The following is a 10,637-nucleotide window of genomic DNA, read 5'->3' as shown; positions in this document are numbered from 1 at the left end:
ATTTTTTTCTCTGCAATAAAATGTTTATTCTTATTTAATTATTTATTGATATTTATTTTAAAAAATTTCATTACTCACAATTTGTCTAACCTTGTATGCGAGGCCAATCCTTAGCTGGACTTATCTTTGATCCAGAAATCGAAAAAACTACGAAAGCAAATCGTAAGGCGGTTCGAGAAATGAGACAAAAGGAAAGACAATTAGTAGTGTAAGAAGAGGATCTGAGGGATTTCTTCATATTTGCGGAAATGGCTAATCCACCACCACCTGAACGTACCCTCGGCGAGTATGGGAATCAAGATAGAAATCATGCTCGGTTGGCCATCCATAACAACCCGATTACAGTCAACAAGTTCAAAATAAGTCCCTCTTTATAGTAATAGTTGAAGGAGATTCATTTTTCCGGTAAACATAACAAAGACACCAATAGATATCTTACAAACTTCTTTGAACTATGTGAAATAGTGAAGGTGGATGGTTGCTCTGAAGAAGGCAAGAGGTTGAGACTATTTTCATTTTCATTGAAAGATGATGCTAAAGAGTGGCTTAATTATTTACCCTCATGTAGCATCACCACATGGGATGACCTTGAAGATAAGTTCTTGGAACAATACTTCCCCCCATCTATGTTTGTTAGAAAAAGACAAGAGATTTTCGGTTACAAACAAAAAGAAGGAGAATCCCTTTGTGACACTTACAGGAGGTTCAAGAGATTATTAACAGGATGCCCCAATCATGCTTATGACGACACTACTAAAATGAAAATATTTTGTAATGGTTTGAAGCCTAGCACTAGAATGATGTTGGATCCTATAGTAGGTGGTTCTTTGAATTACAAAACTGCATCAAAAAGCACGAAAAATTATTGAGATCATGGCATCAAATGAACAAATGATGTTGTATGATAGAGGTGGTGGGGCAAAAATTGGTATGCTTGAATTGAATGTTATGGATGTTGGGTTGACTCAAGGGAAGCTGTTCTCAAAACAGATACTGCTGAGATAAAGAAGGGGATGGAAGTTCTAAATATACAACTTCAAGTGGCCCCCATTTGATTATTGAAACATACAGGTTGTGACTTTTGTGGGGGAACACATAAAAAAAGAGCTTGTGAAGTACCAGATGATGATACAGAAGAACTAGAAGAGGTGAACTTTATGGGTAACAATGGGAAGCATAATAATCTCTACTCTAGTACGTACAATTCGGGTTGGAGAAATCATCCAAATGTTTCATGGAAAGATCAACAAAGTGGATTTCAAGGTCAATAAGGAGGTCAAGAAAATCAAGCTCCACCTCAAAAAGATGATTGGGAGAGTGTTATTGTTGGTAACAAGCACAAGTTTTTTAATTGAAGAGTCAAGATCCATCTAGAAAAATCATTCAGCCTCAATAAAGAATATTAAGACCCAATTGGGTCAACTTTCTCAACAATTATCACAAAGAGCGCCTGTAAATTTGTCGAGTGACACAATTCCGAATCCCCAAAATAATGTCAATATCGTGACAACTAGGAGTTGCAAGGTAAGTGAACTAGTACCACCTAAAGCCAAAAAGGGTTGGAGTGCTTCAGCTCCAACCCACTCGGAGGAAGTGGTCACCTCGACATCAGTTGAGGAGGACATTGGTCGTGAAAAGGAGGAAGAACCTTGGTGCAGAAAAAGGAATCCCTGCAAAAGCCCGAAATTCAGCTTTCATTCCCTCAAAGATTAAAAAGGAAAGAATATGAAAAATAATTTGGTAAGTTTCTAGATGTTTTTACAAAATTGCAAAGTAATATTCCTTTGGTAGAAGCACTAGAGCAGATGCCGACATACGCCAAGTTCATGAAGGAGATTCTATCAAATAAAAGGAAAATTGGCAGTGAAACAATGATGCTTACTGAAGAGTGCAGTGCTACTCTATAGAGGAAGCTGCCACCTAAGCTCAATGATCCTGGAAGCTTCTCGATTCTTTGCGCTATTGGGGATAGAACTTTTGGGAAAACCTTGTGTGATCTTAGGGCTAGTGTGATTCTTATGCCCCTTTCCATATACAAAAGGTCATGCATTGGAAGAGTCAAAGATGCACACCTGATGTTATAGTTTGCAGATCGCTCAATGAAACACCCATATGGGGTGGTGGAAGATGTGTTAGTCAAACTAGATAAGTTCATTTTTTCTATGGATTTTGTGGTACTAGACATGGAGGAAGACAATGATATCCCCTTAATCTTGAGGAAACCATTCTTAGCAGCAGGGAGAGCTATGCTTGATGTGGCGGATAGCACCTTAACCTTTAAGGTAAATGAGGAAACAATTACATTAAATATTCTAAAAGTCATAGAACATTCAAACGTAAGAGAACAGTGCAATCGAATCGAGATTTTTGATGCGATAGTCGACGAAGAAATTGAGCATCAAGCACCCATTCTGCCATTAGAAAGAGTGTTATGCCTACCCCAAAATGTTGTTAAAGAAAGTGAAGATCCAAAAGTGAAAGATTTTTTAGCCATGTTAGAAGTATCACCTTCTTACTCCCCCTGCTTCCCTACTAAATGGGAGGAGTTGAATGGGAATGAAGACGAGTCCCTAAAGAAAAAGAAAGAGACACCATCAATTGAACTCAAGAAATTGCCACCTCACTTGAAATATGTATTCCTTAGTGAGAAGGATGATGTGTTCTTTCTGTCATATATGCCACCTTGACAATGGTTGAGGCGTCAAGCTAATGACCATACAAAAGCGCTTCGTGGGAGGAAACCATAGGTAAAGGTAACTTTTATTTTTGCAATCTTATCTTTTTTATTTGAATTTGTTTCTTTTTAATTGTGTGTAAACCTGCACTATGATGAAGAATTTTTAACAACTTGAAGCTAGTCATAAACTATTTGTTTCAGATTTTGAAATTTAAACTCTATATCTTTGCTCATATCATTGATCAATTCGATGAGTTTCACTAATGCATGCATTGTTGATTACTCCTTGGTTGTCGAAGTCTCACTTGCCATTTTTAAAAACAAAAAAATAAATAAATTTTGTAGTGGCATGTTTGGCATCATTTAGATAGTTCATACTCTGTCTTATTATCCTACCTATGAGCTTTTGGGCCTAAACAATTTAATTCTTTGTTGTGTGATTATCCAGACATGTGTTATCCCTTCAGAACTTGCACTAATTCTGGCTTGCATCACTTGTAATTTATGCATACACTGAAGCAATTTTGTTTGGTCGTTTGAGCCTTTGTAACTACCTTATGCAAATTTTATCCTTCGCTCTCCCCTTTGAGCTTTGGCCTTTTATTTCGGTTACGAGCCATATTACAAACCAAAGACCTGACTTTAATTAAATCACCTTACTTGAAGTTATATACAAAAAAAAAATTATCATCTTGGTAAAGTTCTAAGTTTGGAGTTGCTAATGGGATAACAACCTTTTAAGTTTTGGGTGGTGGTTCTCAAAAAAGAAGAAAAAAATTCGAAACAATAAAAAAAGAAAAAAAATAGTTTTCGTACATTGATAATAACATTGATAATAGTTTTCGTCATTGGTTGAGAATGTCCATCATAAAATGTAGAGAAAAAAAATTGAATAAAAGAGGGAGAATAGTTTGAAAACGTATGCCTAACTCCAAGTAGTAAAGCATACTATCCCAAAATGTCCTACCCTTACCTAATCCCCATTACAACTCGAAAGTCCTCCAAAAGTGTATGTGTTTGTTGCATTGTGATTGCTGACAAGAATATTTTCAAGCCTTTTGTAGCGTGATGCATGTTCTAAGATTTGAGTGATAAATTCATAACCCTTTCTAAACACTAGAGAGAAATTTTGTTGAGATTGTGTGAAGAGAGAGTTGAACTTGATGAATGAATGCTAAAGTGTACAAATTTTGTTGTTTTTTTTCGTAAGCAACCAGGGAGCATGATGAATGTTTTGTAGTAGTTGGGACTTTCAGAATTGAGTTTGATTTGATTTGAGAAATTGAATTTAAGGTTGCTTTTCATTGTACCAAATCTGAAATTAATTGTTGCTTGGGGACAAGAAATAGATTAAGTTTGGGGTTGTGACGACTCTTCATCATATGCATATTTTTCCATTTTTAGTCTTATTTATCTTGTATTCATTAATTAATTTAAGAAGTTATTTGATATATTTTGTTGATTTTGTTCTTCGATTTAATGAAATGTTTAGGTTCTTATTTTCATGATTAAGTAGAGATATTTCGTAGTTTTGCGTTGTTTCTTTGTTTTAGTACAATGCTGAATTTTAGTGAGAAATGAATTTGAACTATGTGGCGTATTTGCGCCATATCCAGAGTTGTAGTTGTCCAATTGGAGTCAAACAAAGTGAAAATGAAATCTATTATCCATAGATACAACTTTCATGAAGATGCCAAAGCCACATTCAGACTCAAAAAAGGAGAAAAAGGCACTAAATGCCAAATAGAAGATGTTGTGCACTTGAAGCGCGAAAGCAGCGCCTGGGGCACATTTATGCAACAGACCTGCCATAATGCACTTGAGGCACGCTTGAGGCACGAAACGCACATCAGGACACATTAAAACACTTTTTCTTACTTTTTAGTTAACTTTTTGACTATTGAGAACTTTAGAGACTTGTTCTTAGCATATAAACTCAAAGACAACCGTTTCTAACACCATTGGACTAGTTTTATCAAGAATCATTCATGAATCTTTCTTGTAATTCTTCTTTAATCCCTATCTTTTCTATCTCTGTCATGAGTAACTAAACCCTATTTGTTAGGGATGAGTGTATCAAGATGAAACCCTTATTTTTTTGTTTTGATTTCTAGTTATATGAATGAGTTTATTGAATTATTTTTCTCATCTTTGTGTTTAATGCTTTTTATTGCTTGATCAATTTTAAAATGTTCTATGATTCGTATTTTGAAATGGGAGTGGACTTTACGAATGCTTGAGATGAAAAATTCATGATATAGTAGTCTAGGGATAGATGCAGGTCATGAAACTAATTAAATCTGTTGCAAAGTCAGAAGTTTGAAAAGATAATTCTTCTACCGTAAATCTTAATTCTAATCTTAAACCCACAAAGAAATTAGGGGTTACTTTGGAATTAAAGGTTCTATCACTAAGACATTAAGGAAAGAATAATAAAGAGAATTCAGTAATAATTCAATAAAGAAATTCAGTAACTAGGATCAAATTAGACACCAAAGCTGGATTCGAAGTAAAACTCATCCCTAATATTTTTCTTATAATAAAGGATCAATTTTGTTACTGTTATTAATTTCAAATATAATTTCAATCAATTCGTAAACTTTTGGTTCAATTTTAGTAATTGAATATAATTCAATAGTAAAACATAATCCTTGAGTTCGACACTCAGTATTACCATTCTAATTATTACTTACAACGATTCAGTACACTTGCTGAAACGCTATCACTTATCATATGTCTCAAATAGCCATTGTCCAAGTACCATGACTTTTTCTCGATATTTTGAAAACCAGTCTGCATTTGATATAATAGACTCTTAGGTACCCATTTGGTCATGGGTCCTTGGGGGTTTGATTTTTCTTTAACATTGGATTTTTTCTTAAGGTAGCAGTTTGGTTCAATATGACTAATCTTTGAACAATAAGAAAACTTTCTTATTGCTTTTGGATATGGTTCTGATATGATATTATAACATTCTTCGTTTTTTAGAGGTCATCTTGAGTTGAAATTTTCATCATTTTTTTGAAATAACATGAAGAATCAAGATGTCCAATTTTATTGCAATAAGAATATTTTGTTTTGCATTTATCCTTTTTTCTTTCTAGTACGAAAAAATTTTGATGGAGTTTTTGCCTTAGAGTTTTGTCAAAAACCAAATCCAACTTTATCAAATATTCCTACCTAAATTCCATAATTATTTGGAAAATTTCAGTGGATTTAATAAAATTTGACAAATCATTTTTAAGATACTCAATTTCAGTTTTGAGCAGAACATTCTCCTTTTAAATTGTAGAATGTTCTTGACATTCAAATTCTTGAGATGTTTTAAAATGAGTCTCGTGCAAACATTGAATGACTTTTTTTAGTTCATCATTCATTGCTTGGACTTTCTCTTTTTCTTCTCTTTCCTTGCAAACATTTTCTTTTAATGAGCCACATTTTTTACCAATAAAGTTTGGGTCATTTAATTAATTATCAATTTTGTTTCCATTTGTTCACGTAAAAGGACATAATTCAGCATTGATTACCTCATCATTTTCTGAGTTTCCCATTAGGCACATGTTTGCTTCTTCATTTTCTTCTACGTCCGATTCTTCATAATCATCCCTGGCGACCATCACATAATTTTTTTAAAACGGAAATCATTTTGGTGCCTTTTTGTTTATCATTTTTTCTTAAATAGAAATCATTTTGGAAATCATTTTTTCTCATCATTCTTTGAATTTTTCGTGTGAGAAGAACTACTTCTTTATCAGCTTCTTCTTGACCAATTCCTTTTGAGTTTTCTATTTCATCTTATTGTGAAGATGAGCTTTCTTGATGATTTTGTGAGGCTTTTTAAGTTTTTTTTTATTCCTTTCTTTGTTGGTTTATCCTCTTGCAGCAGTACTTCATGTGCTCTTAAAGTTCCAATTCGAGTGTCTCAAGATTCTTGGCTTGACTTATGGTTGTGACCATTGATCTCCATATGATGGGGAGACATACCATAATTTTTTTCACTCTATCTTTGACTGACTATGCCTTACCAAGAGAGCGCATTTCATTCATTATGGTTGTAAATCTTGAATACATTTCGTCAATGGTGTCTCCTTCATTCTTCTCAAAAAGTTCAAACTTTTGTACACCAATATCAGTTTTGTTTCTTTGACATGGCTTGTTCCTTCATGATGAGTTTGTAATGTATCCCATACTTTTTTAGTTGCATCACATTATCAACTCTCTAAAAATTAGAAGTACCCTAGCTTTATTTTCTGTTGTCCACTCTTCTTCTTTCTTTTCAGCCGATGTTGAATCCCTTTGATCAACTATTGGTATGAAGTTTCCATCTGTTATGATGCGCCACATTCCTGTATCATGTGATTTAAGGAATATTTACATATTTCCTTTCCAAAAGCAGTAGTCTGAACCATCAAAGTAAGGTGGTCTATTTGAGGATCCTCCTTCAACAACGTACTTAGCTTTTGACATTGCTTCCTGGATCTTTTCCTCTAACACTTGTCAAGTGTTTAACCTTAGATAGGCTCTAATTCCAATTTAAGTAGTAATATCAAACACAAGAAATGAGAGTTTGAATTGTGATCCCCTTTTTTTGAATATTAATTTCCTACTTTAAATTTGTACTAACTCAAGATCAATCTTGATTACGTATTAAAATCTAGAACATTCTTGGTTAGTTAAAAATAAACAAAAAAAATTATTTTATATGATTAGTGATAATGAGTGAGATTATTTATTGATGTTGGTTTGCTTCTTTGGGCCTTTAGCTAAACTTTTGGGCTTGATTGTTGTTTTCAGTAGCCTCAATATTTGTTTATCTTAAGATCTGGAGTTTGAAAAATGATTCATTTTACTCCTATCCTTAAAAAGAATTCTCCTGAATGATCTTGATAAGCCAAAATATAATGTTATAAACCATAATGGTCTTAATTTGCCTAGATTGATATTCTTATGATCCATAATGATACTGTTATACACCATAATGATCTTGATTTGTCTAGATTGGTCTTCTTATGAATTTCCAATTCAGTTAAGGCATGATTTACTTTGATTTATATAGTGTGATTATTGATTGTTGTATGAGTGTACTTAACTACCTATATTTTAAATAATTCACTAATAAATACATGTTAAATAGAAACACAAGCAACATCGTGATTAGAGATTAACTAACTTGTTTGTTTTTCCTTAAAACACTCGATTTAAGATTTTTCCTAAACAAAATCTACACCATGTATCCACACTTTTGAAGGACGAGGAAATGAAAGCTTAAACTAGTAAGAGTAACGAATGCAAATAGTGTGGATTCCTTCATGGAGATTAGTCGTGTCCAACGGCACAAATTACATGTCTTTGATGAGGAAATATTGAATATTTTGCTAGATGTTTCAAGTGTGGGAGACAATTCCAACCTATGACTATTGATTCATCTTTGTGTGAATGTTTTGTGTTTGTTTTAGCTTTTCATAAGTATTTAGTTAAGCAAGGTCATAAGTGTTCTAATGATGCTTGTAGTTTGTGAGTTTCCTAGTGTGTTTCCTAATCTCCCCCCCCCCCCCCCCCCCCCGAATATAGAGAATTAGAGTTTTCCATTAATTTAATGCCATATAGTTGACTAGTATCAATATGACTATATTGGGTTTCAACACTAGAGTTGGATGAATCCAAGAAACAATTGGTATAAATCTTTGGAAAAGGATTCATTAGGTTACCATTAAGAATAAATATCCCTTACCTAGGATAGATGACTTCTTAAACCAGTTGAGAGGAGCTTCAATTTTTATAAGATAGACGTAAGGTTGGGGTACCATCAAATTAGGATCAAGAATGAAGATATTCCTAAGAAAACTTTTATGACAAGATATGCACACTATGAGTATGTAAGGATGTGTTTTAGAGTTAAAAGGCTCTTGCCACTTTTTATGGATTATATGAAAAAAAAATTTAGATCTTTCTTAGATAAGTTTGTTGTAGTGTTAATAGATAACATTCTAATCTACTCTAGGAGCTTGGATGAACATGAGAATACCTCGATTTCTTCATCATAGTCTGAATTACAGTCAAACTGTATATCAATCTTCAGAGCCATGTTTGCAAGTTCTTCATCATCAGATGATTCATCATAATCATCCCATGTAATCATACCCTTTTTCTTGGTCTTGGATTCTTTCTTTTGACTCCGTCTCTCAATTTTTGGAGATTATGCTTTGAAGTATCTAGGTTCGTTGCACTCGAAGCATGTGAATTTCTTCTTGTCAGTACATATATCCTAGTTCTGCTACTTGTTGAAGTCTCTATTGGGGCAATGATCTCTTCTTGAGCCAAAGATTGGAGGAAAGTAATCAGTTCTTCCAAACGAAGACCATTTAGATCCTTTGCTTTTTGGATTTAAGTGATCTTGGGTCTCCATTTGCTTGGAAGACTCTTGAGAATTTTCTTTACATGATCAGCAGTTGAATAGCTTTTCTAAAGCACCCTCAAGCTTGAAACCAGAGTCTAAAATATGGAAAACATAGTCTCGATGTCTTCATCTTCCTCTTGTATTTTATGATAAAAAAAATTGGCTTTGGCTTCTTGCACTTGCTTACTTCATTCGTAGGTCAAAACTAGAGCATCAAATATGCTTTTGGTCATCTCTTTGTTGATGCACTTGTCAGATTCCTTGCTTCTTCTGGATACTTCAGTACCATTATCATTGGTAGGAATAGTGTATCCATCTTCAACCAAATCCTAGAGTTTAGAATCTTGAGAAATGAAAAAATTTCTGAGTCTGTCTTTTTAGAACTCCGAACTCTCTCCATCAAATAGATAGGATTTGTTGATGTTTCATCCAATAGCTTCTTCACCAAGGTTAGACATAATAGAATATTGAATCTTTACTCAAACACGGTAAGCTGATCAAGCCTTGAAAATGTGATCTGTTACCGATTGCAGATAAAATATATTTCCCAATTAAAGGAACAAAATATCCATATATATGAAAAATATAAATTCCAATTCAAGATAAATAATTATTATTATTTTTTCTAAGTTAAATAACACAAATAACAACAAAAATTGTGTCGTAAAAAAACATAGATAAGGAAAAGGAACCTTGGAATGAAAACAATGGTGGTGGTTGAGAATGAGAATCATTATTCAGATAATAAGAGAGACGTCGGTAAAACTAAGATAACGATGTTTAGGATTTTCTCATTAATAAGTGAAAATTCAGAACGTTGAAGGTATATATGAGCACCTTAAGATAAATATATTGTACGATATAATTTAACTGCAAAAATGTCACTGTGTCACGAATTTAATACGGTTATCACCAAAACAACTTAAAAATTGGCGTATTTTAATCCCCATCTTCCACTAGTGTCGTGTCATTACAACATGCTTGCCACTCCTTTAACTGATTTGTTGTGTTTCACTAAATTTTCATATAGTATAGAGGCCAAAATTTAAAACACATTTCCAAAATTAAAATAGAAAATAATTCATCTTCTCGTGCTAGCAGCATTGCCAGATTTTGCTACAATTATTGTTGTTGAAATTGATGCCTCCTCGGTTGCCATGGCCATAATCTTGTCTCAAGAAGGATATCCCTTTGATTTTTTTAGCATGAAAATGTGTTTAAGCATGCAAGCAAGCCTCTTCGGTTTATGTTAGGGAAATGAATGTCATCACTGAAGCAGTAAAAAGCTGGCGTCAGTAGCTCACTGAAATGAACTTCAACATTTTTGTAGACAAAAATTGTTTTAAAAACTTGGTGAAAATCATACAAACACCATAGCATCATAAATGGGCAAAAAAACTACAAGACTATTGACATTTTTTACAAACCTGGAAAATCTAACCACGTAATAGATGTCCTCAATTGCCGATTCATTATAACACCCATCTTACTCGCAATAATGGTTAGAAAAACGAAGATATTTATAATAGAAAACTCACAATTTGCTTGATACTTAATGTCAAA

General features: G+C 33.4%; 1 non-coding gene across 1 annotated transcript; it reads right to left on the bottom strand.

Annotated features, from left to right (window-relative positions):
* Positions 1–635: 635 nt before the first annotated feature.
* On the bottom strand, positions 636–741 carry LOC113785267 (small nucleolar RNA R71). Its single transcript, XR_003471407.1, has one exon. It is a non-coding gene; the product is annotated as a small nucleolar RNA R71 (small nucleolar RNA).
* Positions 742–10,637: the final 9,896 nt, after the last annotated feature.

This window comes from Cicer arietinum, chromosome 2 (assembly GCF_000331145.2).
Source record: "Cicer arietinum cultivar CDC Frontier isolate Library 1 chromosome 2, Cicar.CDCFrontier_v2.0, whole genome shotgun sequence".
NCBI lineage: Eukaryota > Viridiplantae > Streptophyta > Magnoliopsida > Fabales > Fabaceae > Cicer > Cicer arietinum.
This window is presented reverse-complemented; position numbering and strand designations above follow the sequence as displayed.